We start from the raw sequence: 24,378 nt of genomic DNA, 5'->3' as shown, positions 1-24,378 counted from the left end.
TTTTTTCTCTCTCTCAAGTTTATGTCGCTGTGAAAATTCTTCCACTGAGGTTAGGTGACATCGCTTGCGACTCCTAATTCAGATATTGGGCTTATTTATTATAGCGGTCTTTCCATGGTGTCTCTAACCAGATGCGCAGATATTCTAACGGAATAAAATTGAATATACTGTAACATTATTTCCTGCTTCTATAAAAGAGTATACTTAAAGGTGAAATCACACTTTATTCAGTTTCTTCTAAAAGAATTCTCTTTTCAATAACAATTTTTTTCCACTGCATTCACATCCGTCTCATACTCTTTGAAACCATCTTGCTGGATTTCCTGTAAACGGAGCCTTTACACTTGACCAAGAAGGAAAGCTTGGGAAGGCTGGGCTGTGGAATTGCAGTCTGCCTGTCCAGACAAGTACATTTCTTTCTTCCTTTTTGTAAGCTACAAAGCTACAACAGCGTTTATATTCATACGCAGTATTTCAGTAACTCATAGCCAATTTATCAATGACCACGCAGCTGCAGGCGCTACAGTCTAAAAAAAATATCCCCTCTCACTTGGTGTTTACATAGGCTCTGAATGCCCTGAGCAGGGGCAGGAGGACGGAAGCCACCGGAGTCATTAGAAAGGTACACCGGAGCCCCTGCCCTGAGATGGTGGAGGGATATTTGCATTATAGCCCAACACATCATTAAGGACACAATTGTTATTTAATGTGGCACAATCATCTTTCTCCTCTTCATGAAATCCACTTAAGTAATTACCTTCTTAGCTCATTGGCTCTGCCAGTCGCCTGGTTAGAAAGGGTTGTTGTATCTAAGGAAATATTAGAAACTAGGCTCATACAATTGCCCCCTTTAAGCTGACTTTTACTTATTACCATGGTCAAAATGAAGATCTTTTTTTCCTATCCTGAAAGAGTGAGGAAACTCCAAGGTAAATAAATGCTCTGGAGCATTAGCAGAATTTCAAGAGAATGAGAACACATTAGCCAGAGTATCTTCTCCTGTCAGCCATTCTTAAAAAAACAGCTGATACCTGCACAATGCCTGGCTCTTTGTATTTTCACTTTGACATCTGTTTTAGCCAATCAATTTTTCATTAAAGCTGCAAACGCTGCTTTAAAATTTGCCTCGGCTTTCTCCTTTTAAGACAAGAACACATTTACAAAGAAAATATTCCTTGACAAAACTCGATGCACGCTTACCAAGCTGTGTGGAGCTTAATAAGAGGCACGGTTTTGAAGCTTTGAATAGTCTAGATATTAAGACAGAAGATTTAAAGAACCCACAGAACTTATTTTCGGAGCACATTTACATGTCTTTCAAACAGATATTTTCCCCCTATTATGACGTGTCCACGATGAGCTAGCAGAGAGTCAGCATCATTTAAGAAGAGCAGCACAGAAGTACAGAATTGAAATTACTTGAAAACACACATCTGCGTTTTAAACTTTAAGCTCACTTTTAAAATACACTGTACAATCCTTGTTTACTATAAATACGGCGAGGTAAGCCTGAAATACCTTTATCTTATTTGGTAGCTCTGTGTTTGAGCCTCTTTGTTTGAACAGAAGTGTCAGCTGTATTTTACTTTATTATATAAAAAAGTTTCAGAATTTAATTAAGGGTCAAGTACCAGCAGTAGATAAATGCAACAGCTAAAGCATATTTCTGATCACTCTGAAGTCTGCAATCATGAAAATTATTATCATTGAGTAAAACTGGTCTCAATGATGGTGACTGGGAGATGGATTCTGTGTTACTCAGCCGTCATTTACATAATAATGGGTTCCAGTTTTCATCAGCACCTTTTGTTTGTACAGTGCTTACTGCTATAGTAAATTGTCAAAATGTCATTCCTCTCCAATCAGCCAGAAAATATCAACAGTAAACAAGGCACAGGAAGAAATTCTCTGATTAGAAGTGAGGAAGAGTCGAGTTGAAGCCTCTGTGATCGCTGGAAACATGTTATTCTGGTGTCCCCAAGAATACAGCCAAACGGTTTATGAAAATCACTTCTCTCTCTCCCACCACCTCCACCAGCCCCTTTAATGAAGAAATACCACTCTGCTACTGAGGTCACTGTGCAACCTCAGGACTGTCACTGGGGATTAATGCATTTACATATGTATTTGCCGTGGTGACTCTGTTCCCTCTTACTGAGGACCAGCTTCTGCTTTTACAGGCAGAATGTCTCAGATTAAATGGTGCTGGATTCTTCTAGCATTCTTCCCCTGCTCGGTTCTCTGTTGGCTAGATGAGTTCAGAGGATAAAGGAACTATGGAGAAAAATCTGGCCCATAACCATACTGCCACTGCATGGGGCAGTTACAGAGGCTCCCATGGACTGGCTAACCAACACTTCTCTTGTTTCAGACAGAAGAGCTGCAGGAGGCTAAGACGGAGGAAGGAGGTATGCAGGGACTCAGAGCTGGGAAGAGCCCCTGGCGGCAGATGCGACTTTTACTTCCTTCAAGGTGTCACACTTTGCCTTTCTACCCGGCAATCACTTGAACTTGGAAGAATAACATGCCAAAGCCAGGAAGAATAACATGCCAAAGCCACTTTTAGGGCCCTGGGGCCTGAGACCCCAGCACCCAATTCTCTCTTTCTCTCTGCTCTGCACCCCCACTCCATGCTGCCATACTATTTTAAAGTACGTTAAGATACATGGAATCAGTACATCTTTCTGTTACTCAGTGAAATCTGCCCAGGACCAGAAAAAGGAGGATGAATTAATATAGTATATACCTTATAACCGTTACAGTTACAAAGTATATTAAAATTAAAAACTTTGCATTGTGTTTGAAATAAAAATGAATAAAGTGGCATTCTGCCAAGGGTCCCAGAAACCATTCTTGTGTAGAATTGAAACATTTGGCTCATATAATACTTAATTTATTTTTATGAAATGACAAGTTATATAAATGTATATTTAAAACAGAGGGGCACAACATTTTTTTGTGTAAGTTTCTTTGTACTCTGGCTCATATAGCTATACATAACTGGGACTTCTCTCTAAATAGAACCAAAACAATAAACTTTCCCAAAGTGTGTGCCGTGTGTGTGTGTGTGTGTGTGTGTGTGTGTGTGTGTGTATGTGTTTAGTTATATATATATTTCCCAAATATTTCCAAATGCGATCATGTAGTTAGGTTGTCCAAGGAAAGGCTCACGGTAACCTCTTTTGAAAATGAATAGGAGTTTTAAAACCTAGTGAAAGAAAGTGTTGACATCAGGAAATATTCTGTGGAGCTTTCGAGTTTCTTACCAGGCACTTTATTTTGCTTGACTACTTTTAATTTTTTTCCCCTACTTCTTCTCTTTGAAAATCCGACATTGTCCAAACCCTTTCGATTAAGAAGCTTGGCTGAATGAAAACGCTCGGTGCTGTGGCGGTGCATCGGTAAATAGGGGGGCGCGAAGCTGGGGGAGAAGTGGGGCTGATCAGCGGTAATTACCCTGACACCTCATGCAGTACAGGGAATTAACTCCCAGGACTTTGGGCCGAATGAAGACGAAGTTGACGTGTGACGTTGTGAATGCTTCAGTGCCCGAACCTATTACCAGTTTAAACGGAGATGGGAATTTACTATACTTTTTTTTTTTTTTTTCCCCCTTTTGGTTAGGAATGTAGAGCGGTGTGCAGAAAATGAGAAAGTCATTCTGGATGCTGTAGCAACGGCAATTTGTATTTTTATTAGAGCCTTTACCTTCCGATTCTATATCATATCTATAATACAGACATGAAAGAAGAGGTCCATGGCAACCATTGTCTTGGAAAGAGGGAGCCTGTCGTCTTAAAGAAGAGGCTAGGTTGTCACCAAAGTAGGTGGAGGTATTCCATGACAGACCTATAGGAACGTGCTCGAAAAGACAGAGCAGGAGACGAAGCACAGCTCAAAAGGCAACTAGTTAGCAGCTGGCACTATGACCTTTAACTGCCTCCATGGTAACTGGCTAACGATGGAGTTCCATGTTATTATCCTCACACCCACAATGTTAAGCCTATGAATCCCATTGCAATTTAATGGCTGAAATCAGAAGGCAGATCTGTGTTCATTGGACCCGTGCCGATACCCTCTTAGCTAATGAGTGCAATAAACATTTTCATGCCAGAAAACCAGCGCAAGTGGAAATATTATGCCATCCAGAAATATATACTCAAACACAAAGAAATGGTCAGAAAAGTCAGTCTTTTATGTATATTTGCATATTCTAACATTCAAAGCCAATCATCTTTTGAGAACGGATTTTTTTTTTTTTTTAGAAAGCTGTAGAATGTTAAAAACTGTGGCATGTCACAAAGCTTTTTGCGAATTCAAAATCCGAAGTTATGAATTGTGGAGTTAATGACAACTACCTTCTCTTCTATTATTTTCCTTAATGAATCTTATTATTTGTGAATGTATGCTTCCTTTTATGTAACTCTAATACACTTCTGCTTTTCCCTGACTATACTCTTTACTTCCAGCCGAGTCAAACATAGTGCGAAGGCAGTGCAAACCCCCACTTTTTTCTGTAACTGGGAGGATGTTTGTTTTATGACTTTACCTTCACAGCCATGTAGTCCATAGATCCTTAAGAATTAATGACAACAGTGTCCTATTGTCCCAGCCTATTCAACCTGCAAGGATAAATAGATCATGTTTGTTTACTTTTAAGCCCCCCAAAAATGATGCAGGCAGTTAACCACTAGTGTGGATGCACCTCTGAAAGCACTGTGCCTTTCAGAAAGAACAGTTTTAATGAAAACACACGGAGTCAGGTTTACAAGGAGATGGCAACTGAATCAGTGCTACTGGATATAGGAAACAGCCAGTTTCAGAGTTTTAAGCATGGCTAACACAAGAATTTTTAACTCTATGTAATTGTCTTGTTATCATTCTCTCTCTCTCTCTCTCTCTCTCTCTCTCTGTATATATACATATATATAATATATATTTTTATTTGTTTGTTTTTGTTTTTACAAAAGTTACTTTTAACATTCAACTTTGCTGTGTGTCATGCTGCTTTCATCCAAAGGCCGCCAAGAATTATCCTTGAGGGCTATCTTATTTGTCTCAATAAGTCACAAATTTATAAAACTATGTGAGTACCTGCAGATAATGTAACCCATGGAAATTTTCTCATTCTTTCCTTCATTTTTTTCTTCAGTAGCCCTAAAATTCTCCTCAGCCTTATTTTGGTTGAACGGTTTTCTGAGCAAGGATGAGGGCTTAATAACTTTTCTTATCAGGAATAGTAATGTTTTTCTTAGGAAACAATATCCTTTGCAAGAAAAAGCTTGAACTATTTTGCTACCAGAAACGGCTTATTCTGGAAACTATAAAGGTCAGGGAGAAAATAATTTTGGTACTTCTTAAATTTTAAAATGATATAACTTTTATCATTATCAAAGAGTTTTAGGAAGGTTAAAAAAAAGTGAGACAAAGGAAGTGAGAACTCAGAGCCCTGAATAATCACACCTGTTTACTTGACTTACAAAAGGGCAGGATGTGTCTCTATCGGTTTAATAAAAGATGTTCTATCAATTTAGACAATTATACCAAAGATTAAGAATGTCATCAAGCTGATGAAATCTCCTAGGTAACATTAAAAAATAATATGCTTCTAGATCACATCATACATTAAATGACAACTGCCAATTTTTTTAAAAGAAGTACTCAAAATTCTTTCTTGAATGACAATCTGAAGTTAAAATACTTTGTTCTTCACAATTAACTTCATTAACATCACACTTCTACTTCTTGACTAAGGGAACTTAGTGAATAAGAGCTTATTATTTATTCAAGTAAAAGTAGACTGTGAGATACAGTAGTTTACGGTCTCCCTGCATCTTTGCTCAATTGGAGAACACAAGAAATGTTTTGCTGGCCCATTATTTGGTTTGAAATACCTAAGTATCTAAATATAATTTAGATTTAAATATTTACCATCCTCTTGGTTTGGTTTTCTTTGTTCTATTGGCTCCTGAACAATTGCTTTTTTTTTTTGAATTGTTTGCCTAGTAGAAATTATTTCAAGCTTTAATTGAAAAAACAATAGTAGTCACTATGGGCAGGTTCTGAAGATGAGTCCACTATGATCTGCCCAGACCCAGCTCAGTGGAGGACTAATTGCAGGACCAGAGGTGAATGATTTGACACAGTTCTCCTGCACGGTTTCTGTTTGCTCAATGTGCCTAATATTATCTACTCCTCTTTGATGATTATTACACAGACACCCAACAACCATGAGGAATGTGACAGATCCTCAACACCAGAGCTATGGACAAACCTAGAATCACTTAATCACCGTAAAACATTTATTTGCTTTAGTCTTAGTCTCTGGGTGGAAGATCCACCAGCCCTCTTAGCCTCTATCCCCTGGAACCCCACCCCAATTAAAGTCCAATTCTCCTCCTTTGGGCCAAATAATGAAGGAGAGGCTCTGAGCTCTATTGACCACCAGATGAACGTTAGGCATGGAACTTACTCATTGGTAACAAGCTCTAGAGGACTAGGACACAAGCAGAGATATTATCTGCCAACCAAGACTTTGTTCTCTCTTAGAAGGCAGCTCACCTCAGCTTTGCATTATGCCTCCCTTGCCAAAATCTACCTTCTGCTCCTCCTCCACCTCCGCCTTCACCTTCTGGCTCCCTGCCCAGTTTCATGATTTAACTTTCTGCTCTGCCAGGCAAAGCACCAAATGTTTCTGGCTTGTTTGCGACAAGGTATAAAAAGCCCATTGTCTTTCTGCACTTTTCAACTTCTGAGCCTTGGCATACCATTGCTTAGCCTATGAAGTAGATGGAAACTTATTGTTGTTATCAGCGGCATCTGTGGGAATGATAGTCATTTACTAAACTCTTAGCCTGGGCATGTTTTAAGCAGTATCTCATTTAATCCTTACAGCAATTCTATGGGGAAAACAATTCTGGGAGGCTAAGTAAATTATCAGAAATGATAAAGATAGTAAGTCATTTAGTTGAGCTGTAATTCTCAGAAAAACCAACTCTGACGGTGTCTGAGTTTTCATTGCATTGTTGTGGTATAGATGCTAAGGTCTAAGGATGCTTAACCAGAGCTGTTTGTGGAACTGGACAATGAGGGAATCTTTTCTAACTGATTTTCAAATAAAGATTCTAGAATCCTCAGCAGCTTGATTGTTTAGAGAGAGAATGCACGGCATTGGACTCCCTTCAAGACACCTTGTCTGTGCCTCTTGGTCTTGTACTCTGAACATTTTGTCAGTAGGTGTCCCCAACCACTCCCTCCCCGCCCCCCGGCTGTGGATCAGTACTGGTCCGTGCCTAGAAACTGGGCCACACAGCAAGAGGTAGGTGGTGAACCAGTGAGCGAAGCTTCATTTGTATTTGCAGCCACTCCCCAATGCTAGCATTACCACCTCGGCTCCACCTCAAATCATCAGGCATTAGATTCTCATAGGAGCAATGATGCTTGGTGCCAAAAAGGTTAGAAAGCACTGTTTTAATGCTCACCATGAAGCACTGACAGTAGGTTTTGACTCCAGCACTCTCCTTGTTCCATACCCCCGTCCATGACATGCCTGCAAGTGACTTCATGCAGTGTCCATGTGCCATTCCACCTCTATGGCTTGGCTTGTCATGGGAATTCAAAAGCATACCCATTGGATCAATTGACAAATTTTAGTAACATCTTTTAGCAAAAATCATCTTGCAAGATGTCTCCAACAGAAGTGAAATGTGGAGGAGAAATGATTACCAATTTTGCAGTTGCAGTAGGACATTATTTACATATACATATTACCCTCACTCTCTCCTCAAAGAAAAGTAGGAAACACATAAGATAATACATCGAAACATCTTTTAAGTACTTAAGAATAAAGACTTAAAAATAAAGGTACACTTGACTTTACAAAGCATTCAACATAATTTTAAAAACCCTGAAAGTTCCACAACAATATGAACTTCAGCATTCGCATATACAGTCTTAGTCTGCATGGGAGAGTAGAGACCATGTGATGGTACATACAAACCTGGCAGAAAACCAGGAAACTCTAGAGAACATCAGTGAGAGAAATAGCTCTGCTTCTGGAAGAGTCTTCTCTAATTACTCACTGTATTCTGACTGCAGGGGAGAAAAAACTCATTGCACAGAAGACTTGTGGATAAAAGGTAGGTAAATAGTAAAAAGCAATTTTCTAAGCAGATCTGTTCTTGGACTATGGCTGATAACAGGAGAAATGAAAGTTACATGTTTCAAAAGTAGCACAGTGGCAATCTAACACCAGAGAGATGGAAAAGCAAATGGCTAATAGGAAGAAACAAAGGAGAGTTGTAAGTCACAAACTCACTTTATGGGGATAAGTCAAATAACCTCGAAGGAATAGAGAAAACACACAAACAATAGGACCCTGATATTTGGGTAATAAATAAAGCAATTTGCATGCACAGGTAGCTCAAAATGGAATTGTATGGGAAGAAAACCAAGCAATAATTCGAAATGAAAAATCATCCCATCTTCAAATAAAAACACAACTCTTCTTATCAAATAACGTTTTCAACCAACCAGTTCTAGTCAATGTAGGGAAGTACATTGCACTTCCATAGAAGGTTCAATTTAAGTTTCAAAAGGACTCATACTTGAATAATAAAGGTGTTTTTCTCAAGGACAAGTTCATGTCTTCATATGTCCTGTAAAGGTGGTACATTTTGGCACAGTTAGTGTTATCGCTATTAATTCTATAAAGAAAAATTGAAAGAGTAAGTAGACCAAGTAGATAAAAGTATTCATATGGTAGTTTTTAAAAGGTAACAGCACATACTGCCATTTAGAATGGGTTCAACATAATGAACCCATTAAAGACAAAGTTGTGTCTTATCTTCTTAATATATTTGGAACTCTTTAATTCTAAATCAGGACTTTCCCTAATAGATGAATAATGCTAATGAAGCCTTCTATTTATTTTTGCTGCAGCATGGGGGTAACTGCATCATTTGGGTAACTATGATGGTTCTAATAGCCACCAAAATAGACACATATAAAGAGGGAAGGCATGTCAGATTAAATGCACTCTAAGACCAGAAGTATAGCAGACAATTCATGTTGACACCTTAATCAGGAGATGCTTTCAGCTGGTCAATCTTTCTGAATGGTAATTGTACTCAGAGGTGATCTAACATTCTTAGTCTATTTTCCTGTGAGTCCAGGAAAATAAGCCTTAATTATCTAGCACTGTTACGCAAGGAGGCAGATTGTAGTTTCTGGGTAACTGAAACATAAACAATTAGGGCTCAAGACTTTGGCTTCTGTTCATTTTTACTTTTAATTTTTCTAAATACATAATAATAGACTTTCATGCCTACACACTTAAATTGCTCCTATTCAAGTACATACATTTCTGAAAGGAATTGAGAGAGAGAAAAAGAGAGAGAGAGGGAAGGATAGAGAGAGGAAGGAAGGAAGGTAGGAAGAAAGGAAGGAAGGAAGGAAGGAAGAAATAATTAAAATAGCTTAGGGCAATGTCCCCATTTCCTCTTCCTCTTGATGAGTATTGCCATGGGGTTACAGCTCAATGAGAGGCCAGAGACTGTTAGGCTTTTAAATGGACACAGTCCCTATGTCTCAGAGTAAGGCACATCTGAGTGGGATTCTGGGTGTCTAGATATAGAACGTGCTATTCACACAGTTTAACATCTAAATATAAGACAACTGCACCATTCTTTGCTCAGTCTCAGAAACAATAATCTATTCCAGTCTGGGAAGAAAATGGTTTACAGTGAATTTACTAAGAGTAAGCAGTAAACATTATATGTTATTTTATGGTGGATACAAAGGGTGCTTCATATCATTTTGTTTTTCATGTTAGCAGAAATCTTCACTTCTAAGTAAGATGTGACTCTACATTATATATATTTTTAACATAATAAATCAAGTATACTACAAGTGAGTTTTATCTTGACTTAAGACCATTAATTATTACACAATATGCATGACAAAATGTTTAAACCCTTCATATTTTCATTTCATAATTTTTTGTTTTTTGTTGTTTATTTTGTGTTTCTAAACATGTAGTTTATAACAGCAGCAGTATAAATGCTATGTACTGTTTGTGGAGAAATGGTATATCAAAAAATAATTAAATATTTTTATATTATAAAAAGACTGAATTCTTTATTTCTTTGATTTATTAAGTCACATTAAAATAATCTCTATTATCTATCAAAAATGACTTCTACCTGTTTTTCATTTCAATCAAGTGTTTCATTTGCACTAGAGCTACACTGTTTAGGGCAGTAGGTATTAACTACACGTAGCTATTTAAATTTAAATTATTTAAAATTAATTGTAATAAAAAATTCAGTTTTTACTAATATTATCCACATTTCAGTGTTCAATAGCTATCTGTGACTAGTAGATACCAAACAAGACATAAATAAAACATTTCCATCGTTATAAAAAGTTCTATTGGATAGAATTGCACTAGATTTTTAATTTGAAAAGTAGAGAAATTTCACGTTTTAATTAAATTATCAAGTTATTTTTTTCTCCCATTACAGTGAAAATAGATTTTATTTTTTTGCTATTCATTACTACTTCAGTATTGTTGCATTTCTGCAACTATAGGCAGAAATAGAAAACGGCAGTACTGATTTTCAATAGTGTTAACTTCTCAGGTTTTTGTTTCTGATTTTCTTTTTACTTTTATTTTTGTAGATCTCAAGATTTGCTGGTGTTAGAGATGTTTAGAGATGGTAGAATTTGAAGTTGTGGATTATTTAAAAAAAAAATATATATATATATATATATATAATCTCCATGGTTTGTAGAAATAACACATTTAAAATCCATGGTGTCATTTTTGGCTTTTTGGAATACTGAAGTAGTTTGACAGGATCAACTTTCCTGTGAATAAAGATGTAAAATTAGAACAAAAACCAAACACACACACACACACAAACCCCAAACAACTTGCAGTTGCTTTTAAGAGATGCAGAAACTTAAGGGACAGAGATTGGACTTTGAAAGGTGGATTATAACAGATGCCATTTGGAATTTTATGGCCTTTTGCCTGAGAACTAATCTGAATATATTTCTGGTGGCAGAAAGCTGTGGTTGGCTTGAGTGTCAGGAGCCTATTTCCGGTGCTGGCTGGGCAGCCAGAAAGTTTGGGAATAAATCCTGCAAAGGTAAGAGTTGTAAAGAGAGTACTCCTCAAATTCGTACAAAAACTTTTCTAAGATCTTTAGACTTCTATCAAACAGCATATAGTATTCTACCTTTGAAAGCCTAACAAAAAACAACAGTTGGAAGTTGAAATAATTGAACACAGATTTTAGCTGCTCCCACCACATGGAAAAGAGTTGGCAGTTTGAGTACAGCTAAATTAACTGTCTGCTATTGCAAAAGTCACTCTTCAGAGGAACATAACAGACTTTAGGGCCTCTATAACATATTATTCTTAATGTCCAGTCCTAATATGATGCATATCAAGAAAAATAAAATTAGTCAATAGAAACTCAGCTTGAGGTGCCTCAATATTGTAATTAGCAGACGAGAGCTTTAAATAGCTATTATAAATATGTTTAAGGTAATATAAAGGTAAATATATGTAAAAAATTAACATATAGGCAATCTTAATCTTGATAGGGAAATAGAAACTATGTAGAATAACGTGATGGAAACTCCAAAATTGTAAAGCATGATAATAGAGGGGAGAAAACACTGGTTGTGTTTAAAAGCAGAGTATATATGGCTAAAAGAAAGTTCGTGAACTTGATAATATAGTAACAGAAATTATCCAATCAAAAAAGAGAAAGAAAACAACTGAAAGAAAGTGATCAAAGCCTTCAAGGCTCACGAGCCAATATCAAGTATTCTAACATATGTGTAATTGGAGTCTTGGGAGAAAACAGAGTGGGGCAGAAAGTAATTTTCAAGAAATAATGGCCAAAATCTTTCCAAATACGGTGCGACCTCCAAAATCTCAATGAACCCAAAAAGTAAATAATAAGAAGGTCAAACCTAGACACATTGTAGGCAAAATGCTGAAATCGGAAGATAAAGAGCAAATCATGGAATTGGGCAGAGAAGAACAAAATATAAGATAAAGGAAAAAAATGATACGAATGATGACTGGTTGATTTCTCATCAGAAAAATGAAGGCCGAAAAACCCAAACAAAGCAAAGCCAACACAAATAAATCATATCTTTAAAATGAAGAAAGAAGAAAAAAGTCACTCAGAAATCTCTGTCCAGTGAAAGCTATCCTTTAAAACCAAAGATAAAATAAAACATTTGAAGGTAAAAAAGCCGTGAGATTTCATAGCCTGCAGAACTGCATTGCAAGGAATGCTAAAGAACATTCTTCAGGCTAAATGGAAATGACAACAGAAGGAATGGAGTTCACTAGAAAAGGCAAGTGTGTGGAACATATAGGCTCACACATGTGAGAATGGCTATCATAAATCAACAGATAACAAGTGTTTGTGAGGGTATGAAGAAAAGGGAACCTTTGTGCACTTTTGGTGAAATTATAAATTGGTGCAGCCAATTTATAATAGAAAACAGTATGGAGGTTCTTCAAAAAGTTAAAAATAGAACTACCATGTGACCCAGGAATATTACTTTTGATTATTTATCCAAAGAAATTCAAAACACTAATTTGAAGACACATACATTCCTATGTTTATTGCAGCATTATTTACAATCACCAAAATATGAATATGGAAGCAAGCTAATTGTCCATCGATAGAGAATTGGATAAAGAAGAGGTGATGTATACACACACACACACACACACACACACACACAGTGGAATATTACTTGGAAATAAAAAAAATGAAATCTTGCCATCTGCAACAATGTGGATGGACCTAGAAGGTATTATGGAAAATTAAATAAGGCTGAGAATGACAAATACCATATGGTTTCACTTACTTCTAGAATCTAAAAAAAAAAAAAAAAAAAAAAAACGAACAAATAAAACAGGAACAAATTTATAGATACGGAGAACATTTTGATGGTTGCGGATGGGAGTGAGGTTGGAGGGATGGGTAAAAAGGAGGAAGGGGTTAAGATGTACAAATTTCCAGTTATAAAAACAGACATAGGATGTAAAGTACAATATAAGGAATATAGTCAATAATATTGTAATAACCATGTATCATGCCAGGTGGGTGCTAGACTAATCAGGGGATTACTTTTTAAAATACATAAATCACTATGTTGTATAATAACATAATGAAATTAATGAAACCAAAATAATATTGTACACCAACTCTAAATGAAATATTTTAAAAATTAACAGAAGACTATATATTTATATTTACTTTCTTCTCCTAATTTATTTAAAAGGCATAGAACTATTTAAATAAAAATTGTAACTTTGTTGAGGGCTTTATAGTGGTTGGTGATGTAACAGATACAACAATAGCAAACGGAGGCAAATGAAACCATAATTTTGCAAAGTTCTTATATTTTATGTAAAGTAGTGCAATATTAACTCAAGATGAATTATTTCATGCTATAGAGACTTTATAATTACTAATGTATGCACTAAAAAATACAAAGAAACAGATTAAAAATCAATGGAAGGATCAAAATGGAATACAAAAAGTATTCAGTTATTTTCAAAAGAAAACAACAAAGGAGACAGAGAGAAAACAAAAACAAAATTAAATATAAAATACATAGCAATATCATAAATCTATGCTGTCTAAAATCTGCATATAACTTTTAACTCTTCCAAAACATAACTACTAATAACCTACAGTTGACCAGAAGCCTTCCTGATAACAGAAACAGTAGATTAACACATATTTTGTATGTTTATGTATTATAGACTATGTTCTTACAATAACATAAGCTAGAGAAAAGAAAATATTATTAAGAAAATCATAAGGAAGAGAAAATGCATTTACAGTATTTACTTTAAAAATATACATTTCATTGGGTCTACAAAGTTCAAACAGGTGTTATTCAAGGGTCAATTGAATAACAACATCTATGACTCTATTAAGTGTGAATTAAAGAGACACCACAATTAAAAAGCCAAGATCATAGGATTATATAAAAAAGCGACACCCAACTATATGTTGTGCACAAGAGACACATTTAAATGCAAAAATACAGATAGATTTAAAGTTAAAACAATAGAAAGCTATGCTGTGCAAACACTAATCATGAAAAAGCTGATATGTCTATATTAATACCAAAGCAGACTTCAAGAAAAGGAGTATTACCATAGATAAAGGAATGTTTCTTCATGATAAGAGGGTCAATAAATCAGGACAACATAATTATATTATGTATATGATTATTATCAGGTATATGATTATTGTATATATTAATAATTTATGCATAATAATTGTGGTTTACCCAATAATAGAGTTTCAAAATAAACCCCTCAAAACTAAAAGAAGAAATAGGTAATTAAAATGGAAAATTTAAAACTCCTTTTTCAGTAAATATTAGAACAACTTAAAAATCTTTTCTTTCTAGAGCTAGAAGAATAAATAATGATATAGAAGATGTGTACGACACTATCAAGAAACACAACAGCACTCAAGGACTGCAGAATATGGTATTTTCAAGCACAAGTAGAATGTTCACCAAGTTTTGTCATATGCTGGATTATAAAACAAATCTCAGATTTCAAAAGTGTGACATCTTACGGAAACAGTTATCTGAAAAAAAAATGGAATTAAAATACATGATTCAACTTCTGAAAATCAGGTTTTACATTTTACAGAATGCAGATTATAATATTCAGACAGAATTCACTAAAGCATATTTAGTATTTCTGTAAATAAAATTATGAGGGTTTGAAGTCGGCACTTCAACATAGATACCTTAGAAGCAGAGGAGCACATTAGAACAGTGCTGAAATTGAAATGTAAGTTGTCAGAACAAGATAACTTGACATAGGTCCACTGGACAAGAAAGTAGATTTGATATTACTATAATGTGTTATAAGCAGCTGGTGACACTTAGATCTGTCTACATTAAAAAGATATATGATCATCCCATGTTTTAGTAGAAATAAATAGAAAGTGAAACAGATATAAAGTGAAATTTTTTTGTAAGATAAAATTTTTATTGATGTGTTTCATAAGTTTTGGAACAGACTCTGTCATGTCACTTTTCAAAAGAATATTATCTGAAATATTCTGATCTTTATGACCAAAATATTCAGTATGGTATTTTTGATAATAGTGAATATAGCTATTTTAGTCTTATAGAGTATTATTGACATGGGAATAGGCTTGTAATATATTGCTAAGCAACAAAATTAGATGATATAAAAAGTATCTCAAATGATTTTATTCTATAAAAATTATATATGTATATACGCGTTAGAAAATAATGAAAAATAAATGTCAGAAAATTAATAGTGTTTTCTCTACTGATTGTTTTCTTTAACAAATGTTTTTTTAAAAATCTATAAATTGTCAAGACTACTTCCTTGTCAAAACTAGGACTAATTGTGTTCTTAATATCGCAACTAGAATGCAATGATTACTCACTGCATTTTAGTGCTATGTGTGTGCTATGTGTGTGCCATCTCATTTATTCTTGACAGCTATCAATATTTGCATTTTATAGATGAAGAAAGTGAGACAGAGAGATTGAGTCATTTGCCGAAGTGTATGCAGGTGACATGTAGTTAAACTGAGATTTGATCCCAAGAAGATTGACTCCAGAGCTGCAGCTCTTCACCCCACTGCAACCAATATCACTCAAACACAGTCCTTTCAGTGAGACTAGCAAAGAGAAGAATATGCAAAGTGCTGAGGCCAATAGGGAGACATGTAGGACGTCAGGTCCGGAGGTTTGCGGCCACGGATAAAATTTTGCTACTGTGGGTAATGGTCCCAAAATAATTCAAACAAGTTGGGTGCAGGAATTAGGGATTATTGTTTGAAAACAAGTCTGGGGAGGAGTTCCCACGTTGACGAGAAAAGACTGGAGCAACCTACCACCTGCTGCTCGCAGGAATGAAGGTCTGTGTAACTTAAGTGTGCAGAAGGAAGACATAGACGCCACACTGCCATCTTTCCCTGAGTACCTGTTCTCAATAACCCTGTGACCACTGTGATACCTGGTTGTGCAGTCAAGTCCCAGGGATGTAGAGTCATGAAAAAGGGCTTCACAGGATGCATGAGCACGGAAAGAGAGAGAAGTACACATAATAAAATTAAACATTTCACGGATGAGTCTACAAATCAAAATTTCAAAGCATATTGAAGAATTCTAGTGCTGAGAAAGAGTCAAAATGTCAAAAATGCAAATATAAATGCACTATAGAAAAAATCAAAACACTAGAACATTCTGAAAATTACTAAGTATGCTTATGAGTCATCAGTGAGATAAATAAAGGAACAACACTTGTAATGAGAATAACATCCCATAAGACAGGAGTTAAAAAATATTTATGTAAAAAATAACAAGTTGGAAATAAAAAACATATAAATTCATATAAAATACAAAATTGATGAGGTGAATTCTAGGCTGGACCCATTCAAGACAGAATTAGAAAATTGAGAGAGAGTATTGAGGATTTCATTCAGAATCTCTAGCTATATTATCTATCTAGCATCTATCCATCCGTCCATCCATCCATCCATCCATCCATCCATCCATCCTTCCAGCCATCCATCTTTTCTATATATTGCATTTCTATTCCCAAAGGTACAATCTTATATATCAAAAGGTAAAAACTTCCAATTATAAGATATATAAGGCCTGGAAATGTATACCATGGTGACTATACTTAATAATACTGTATTGTATATTTGAAAATTGCTAAAAGAGTAGAATTTAACAGTTATCATCAAAGAAAAAAATTATAACTATGTATGGCGATGAATATTATCTAAGCTTCTTGTGATAATCATTTCATAATACATACATATATCAAATCATGTTGTACACCTAAACTAATAAAATATTATATGTCAATTATATCTCATTAAAAATATACTGTGAAGAAAGCTATACATATAAATATAAGCTTATAAACTTATGGAGGATAGGTCAAAAGCTTAGAGGAATTCAAGAAAAAGAAATAGAAGCAATGGTGGAGAAGTAATATTAGATAAAATGATGGCTGAAAGTTTTCCAACACTGATTAAAGATATAAGTTCTGCCTTTCAAATAAAAATCCAAAAACAGAAAAGAAAAACAAAAGGAATACACATTTAGATATACACATTTAGTGTAACAGCACAACATAAAAGAGGCCATCAGAAAGAAAAGACTTAAATTTTAGACAGCAGACTTCTCACTGGCAATAAATGATACCAGAAGACAATGGATGAATATCTTTTGTGTCATCCACTTTGAATTTTATACCTAGCTAACTTATTATTCATTAATCAATTTTTTAAATTCAAAAATATGAAGGCAGGATTTATTATCTACAGACTTCATTGAGAGAAATTTCTGATGATGTAGATACTTCAGCAAGAAGAAAAATAGAGTAGAATAGAAAATTAATAGTAAAACCGATAATGCAATTGACTGAAAAGAAAGACTTTTTTTTGTTTTTAAAGATGAAACTAGAACTGAATTAAACAACAATAATAGGGCAGAGGGTGTGATGAAATACAGACAGGGAGGGAGGGAGAGAAGAGAAGGAGACTGAAGAGTGAGTAGGTGCCATTCAGTGAGTAATGTAAGCTGAGGCTTCTGTCTTTTTCAGAAGGATAATAGAGACACAGAATAACCATATATCTTGTTAAAAATATTTATAGTTAATTTTCTGGGCTAAATAAAAAAATTTAATATAGAAAATTATATTGGACAAGCAGAAACCTGGATTAGAAGCAACAAAAAAGAATTGCAACAAAACTAGGTCCACATAGATCAGTAATTGCAATATGTTAGCAGATGATACACTTTTATTAAAAGATTGACAATAGCACAATGATTTTTTTTAAGTATAGCTTTTTATACTAATATTAAATACACAGAAATATTAGAAATAAAAGAGTAGAAATGGATCGAATAACTTTCAAATGTTGTGATAGCAACATTAATACCAGACAAATAGTTTATGGAAAAAGTCAGTATTAAATTATATGATTTTGATGATTAAAGAAGCAAACTGTCCAGATGAGCATACATGTATTTTTAGAATTTGGAATAACTATGGCCTTGACGATAAAGAAGATAAGAGAAGCTGTCACACTTCCTCCTCCCTAGTGGACACCCCTGACACCAAGGCATTTGGCAAAATTAATTTTTTTCCTTCTGAAATCCCTGCTATTTTGATGTTTAATTTCTATGAGTTGAAGGAAAAACTAATTCTCTTTCCAATTTTATTTTTTATTGTTGTGATAGTTTAACTCTTCTTGCTTTCGTAGGCCTAGGAAATAAAGGGATGAAAAGAATGTACAAAGGAAATGAAACATGAGTGAAACACATAAAAGTAATTTCTGAGGTGGAAGAGAGGAGTATTCATGTTAGAAGATAAGGCAACTAACGGGACAAGGTGCCTGGCAGACTGCAATGCCAGGGTCAAATCAACAAGGATAAAGTTCCTTGGTCAGTGAGGAACATTCATTCCACAGCTGAGAACCCACATGTGGTTAAAGTCAACCAGTTATTGCCCCCATCATTCCTTGCAGGACCCCTGAGACAGAGGAAAGATTTGATGATTTCAAGGTGCCCAGAATGGAAAAGGAAACCAAACATAGGGTTGAAAATGTCTTTGTCTTAAATTTTGGAATGTGTGTGAACATCTTACTTGAAAAGGATTAGAGAAATCTTTCAGATGTTTCAAGAAAGATATGAACTGATGTCCTTCATGAGACTTCAAAGGATTCTCGGCTTCAATACTTGTAAAATATTATTAAACCTAAAGGAAATATAATTGGGCATGTTTAATAAATACATTCAAATTTCTGTAAGCATCAAATTTAATTCTAAGCATCACAGAAAATGTGCAGTAGATAGGGAATAATTATTAATGTTTTAAATAGATATTTCCTCACAATGGCTAGAAATTAGAATATAGTTTTATTTTGATCACAAGATAGTGTTTTTTTTTCTTGAAATTGGGGAGGAAGACTATGAGTTCCATATATCCTATCTCTTCCATTTTTAGAATTTACAAAGACTCAGGGCTTTTAATTGGAGTTTCTCTATTACTAATTTGAATCCTGTTTAAATAAACAGATAATGGCTGGCTAGCAGAAGGTCCTGAAAGACATTTAAGTCCCATACTTGTTTTTACATTACTATTTTAAATATTCAATACTTTAAAAATATTTTGATGTGGAATAATAGTCAGTTCTGTTTTATACTTCCTCTTCCTTCCTCAAGTCTCTGTCTGGCTCTTTCCAGAAGAACCACAGCCATCCTTAATGAGTGTGGGATGGAGTAGAGCTTGGCTGCTGGAGGTAACAGAGGCACCAGCACCAACACCAACACCAACGTGTAAACACTATTCATGCAACTGCAGTCACCCGAGGGACCATTGGCCAGACCACCACTTCCTGAAGCCCAGGAAAAAATATTTCCTTTACCAAGACTACCCTAATGGGAGAGGAGAAAATCAACATACGACTTGCTTTTCATACAGCCATTTTATTTGAAACAGTCAGTTTTATATTACTGCTAAGCCACGAAAGTTTTTTTTAACTGCGTCATTCTCAATTATTGTGCATTTAATAAAAAAAAAAAGTGCCTTAAAACAACCCTTGTCACACTGCAAAATATATTTTAATACAAGTCTTATTAATTCCAACAATTAATGACCCATTTGGTTAAAAGCAAGTAGATCTAGTTTAATGTACCTTCTCTTTTGTGTGGTAATTATACATATATATATACACATATATATATATATATATATATATACACGCACACACATATATATATGTTTTTAAGTACCCTTTTTATTTTTGGAGGAACAGGAAGAAATTTACTCTTTCCTGGAACAAAATGAAGCAGTGCAAATATTTGCTGTAAAATAAGTAGATGTAATTCAAGTGACTTGAGTTTTAGGACTATTGAAAAAATTATATATATTTAAATCCTAAACTCAATTAAGGCTTGTGTGGGATACTTTAGGGGGTAAATAGATATATGTATTTTGACCTTTTGATCATTTTCTGAACTTTACCAGCTATTTTAGTCTTTTTTTGAGGCAGTCACCTGGGAATAATTCAGTTTATATTTTTCCAACATTGCAGTACCTATAAATAGTATTATACCTTTACATTAGATAAGAGAGGCCAATATTCCATTGCATGAGGAATGTGGAATTTTGAATTTTGAATTACAAAGTGGTTTAAATGGCATTTTGGTTTCAGTGGTGAAATTAAAAGCATGAAACAAATCACAGAAGAGGGACAAACAGATGTTTCTGTGATAGTTGGATTCCTAAGAAAATTGACTATAAATTCAGAAAGATAATTATTAATGCTGGATTATATAATCAGTATTGTTTGGCTGGTTGTCTACAAAGTCATTAAAAGTGTCAGAAGAATCAAATGTTTATTGTGTACTAAGCAGGAACTGCTGCTGTTGGTCTTCATTGAAACCCCTGCCTCATTCTTTTTGTATAACTTAATTAGCAAAGTTAAAATTAAGACGAGACTTCAGTGTGTTTGAATGAAACAATTTCTATGAGAGGACACTTCATTAAAACATTTAATAATGAAATAACTCTTGGTTATCAAAGAATCTCTTTAAAATGATCTTTTCCGATGAATATAATTATTCAATTTAAAATATTTGTGCTATTCAAGAAAAATCCAATACTGCTCCTGCCATGCGCACATATGCCGGGTGCTTGTTATATGCTCTGCTTACAATCACTGCTGTCTAGTCTTTTTAACTAGAGTGTATTCAATATATGTTTATTGAGTACTTAATACATGCCTGACAGTACTCTAGGCCCTGAAGGAACACCAGTGAATGGGGCAAAATGCCTATTCTCATAAAACTCACATTCAGAGGAAGAAAGGCAATAAATAAGAAAACAAATAAATAACACAGATATTTAGATATTCAGAGTTGTGCAACCATCAGCACAATCAATTGTAGAACATTTTCATCACACCAAAAAGAAATTATATTCTTTAGCTGTCACCCCAATCCTCTTCCTCTCACCCAGCCCTAGACAACCAGTAATCTGCTTGCTGTCCCTATAGATCTACCTATCTTGGACATTTCATAAAAACAAAATTATACAATATGTCGTCTTTTGTGACGTAGCATAATGTGTTAAGGTTTATTCATGTGGTAGCATGTATTGATACTATTTGTAGCTGAATAATATTACATTAAATGGATTTGATTTATTCAGTTGATAGACACTTATGTTGTTTCTACTTTTTTGTTATTATGAATACTGCTGCTATGTATGAACACTTATGCACGAGTTTTTGTAGACATAGATTTTCATTTTGAGTGGAGTTGCTGGGTTATATAGTAACTCTTTGCTTAATCTTTTGAGGACTGTTTTCCAAAGTTACTGCATCATTTTACATTCTCACTTGCAGTGTATGAAAGTTTCAATTTCTCCACATCTTCTTCAACACATATTATCTGTCTTTTTCATTATAGCTCGCAGGTGTGAAATTGTATCTCGTTGTAGTTTTGATTTTGATTTCCCTGATGACTAATATTAAACATTTTCTCACATGCTAGCTGGTCATTTATATATCTTCTTTGGAGACATGTTTACTCAGATCGTTTGCCTATTCTTAAATTGTTATTTTTATTTTTGTTATCTAGTTGTAAAAATTATTTTTATATCTTTTAGATATATCTTTTATCAGATATATAACTTGCAAATATTTTCACCAATTCGGTGTGTTGTCTTTTTATTATCTTGATGGTGTCCTTTGAAACACAAAAGTTTATAATTTTTATGAAGTCCAATTTATGTATTTTTTTCCTTTGGTTGCTTGTGCTTTTGGTACCATATACTAGAAACCATTGCCAAATACAAAGTCACAGAGAATTATTCTTACGTTTTCTTCTAAGAGTTTTGTAATTTTAGTTCTTCCATTTAAGTCTTTAGTCTATTTTGAATAAATTTATATATACAGTGTGAGGTAGGGATAATGTGCTACTTTTGATAAGGCTATTATTCCCCAAGCAGGACTAAACTTTCTTTTGATAAATGTGTTTTCAGAAAAATTGTGATAATTTATTAAAAACAATTTATATTTATTCCAGACATTTTTCTGTGAGCATCATAGAAAAATCTCTAGCTTTCATGGAATTGGTTACATTGTACATTGACAGATGTAAATGAATGAATATAGCAAATTTCAAAATGTATACAAACTATAAAAACTATAAAACAGAATGATCAAAGGGGGTGAACAGTGCTGAAGGTGCTATTTTTATATGGATTTATCAGAAAGGGCTTCTCAGATGAGGTTATCTTTGAGCAGAGATTTGAAAAAAGTGACAGTAGAAGCCCTAGATATATCTGGCAGAACAGCATTTCAGGAAGAGGGAACAGCAAGTGCAAAAGGCCCTGAGGTGGGAGTGTGTCGTGTGTGTCTGAGTTGCAGCAAAGAGGACAGTGAAATTAGAAGGAGGAGAGGAGTGAGAAGTTTGGAGAACTCAGAGGTACCGAGGCTTCGTGGATTATGGGAGAGGCTTCGGATGCAACACTGATCGAGAATGGAAGACAGCAGAGGGTTTTAAACAGAGGTATCTGATTAATGTTGTAGAGGGGTGATCTTGGTGCAGATTGGAGAATAATCTGAAGGAATAGTTCGGGCTAAAGAGAAATGGAGAGTTGGTTCAAGATGATAGTACAGGAGATGGTCAGAAGCTAAGCATTTAGGAAACTCTTGTCAATAGACAGGAGATGTGAGAGAAAGAGGAAAGTTAGTATTATTCAAGGGCTTTTTACTTGGGTAGTTGGAAGCATGAGTTGTCATTAACTAAGATGAGGTAGACTGCATAATATGCTTATCTTATAAAATTTATCTTGGGGCCTATTAAGATCGAGATGCTTATTGGACATCCATGTGAAAATAGTGGGTAGTTTGATGCAATTCTGGCTATGGGGGGGGAAAGACGGACTTGGAAGTATAAATTTGTGGGTTTATAGCATAGAGTTGATGTTTTCAGCCTTGGGACTAGATGAGGTCACCAATAAAGTGAAAAGGATAGAAAGCGATGGGAAAAGGAATGATTCCTATGGCATTCCAATGGTCCAATTCTAAGTGGAAAGAAGAGAAAAAATTGGCAAAGAAGTCCAAGAATATGTGACGAGTAAGCTAAGAGAATACAAAGAGGGTGGCGACATAATTGGAGTGAGTTCAAGAAGAAATTGAAGGAAGAAAGAATAGAGATAGCAAATAAGATAACAGCAAGTTATTTAGACTCAACAAATTTTTAACTAGTACTTCCTGTATTCCAGCAATTTTAGAGATAGGTCAGTGAACAAAAGAGACCTATATCAAGCCTTTGTATAAATGACATTTTAACATGGGAGACAGACTATAAGTGATAAGTGATAAAAATGTAAATTCCACAGTACTAAAAGGTAATTGGAATGTAAATAAAATAAGGCATGCAAGAAAGAGAGAAATCCAATGAGAGTGCATATGTTTTACCTGAATAACTGAAAGAATTGAGTCTTCTTCACCCGAGATGGGCAGAATGTAGGTGAAACAGATGGAAGTCATATTTAATATTTTTGTTTGCTCAGCTCTTACTTTTTAAAATACTGAAATAAGTTTTTAGGGAATTTCCATTTAGTCAAATGTATTTAGCAATAATCATCTCCTAAACAACCTATTTTTAATGTTTTCTAGATCTTTAAAACGTCCATGATTTTTATGTGATGTTGTCCTGATCCTATAGTAAATGATAGGGATTTAAATTTTAATACCAAATCTTTGACATTAGCTAGGAAGTATCTCCAGGAGAGAAATTGTAAAATATGTTTTTTAAAGCTCTTTTATGAAACTTCTCAATTTGGATTCTCAATAAACAGTCATCTGCCGTGTATTAGTAACCCATGTTTGTGAATGATTAACACTCTTAAGAAGCAAATATCTTTGGTTTGAGAAACTTAAATAAGTTTTTCAAATATTTAGAACATAAGGCTTTCTATTAAATATAAAATTTACATAGCAGAAAAGAGCTTATGTGTTGAGTTTTCCACCTATGACTTACCGTTCTGTAGTATGTTATATTTTGACCCAGGTTATGTATCCATGCACTTATGAATGGAAATAAAAGCATTTCCAATATCTTTATTCAACCAAAGTGATTCTGTGGACGAATAACATGCTTGACCTACAGCTCAGATATCACACTCATTGAAGCATGACCTGATTTAACAGGAAGTGGGTTGCTCCCTGAGCTGTCCTGTCATAGCAGTTGGTTTATGTTGATCATAAGCATTATCACATTGTATTTCTCTTC

The sequence above is a fragment of the Rousettus aegyptiacus genome, unplaced genomic scaffold (genome assembly GCF_014176215.1).
Source record: "Rousettus aegyptiacus isolate mRouAeg1 unplaced genomic scaffold, mRouAeg1.p scaffold_m13_p_7, whole genome shotgun sequence".
Classification (NCBI taxonomy): Eukaryota; Metazoa; Chordata; class Mammalia; order Chiroptera; family Pteropodidae; genus Rousettus; species Rousettus aegyptiacus.
Note: the sequence above shows the minus strand (reverse complement) of the source record.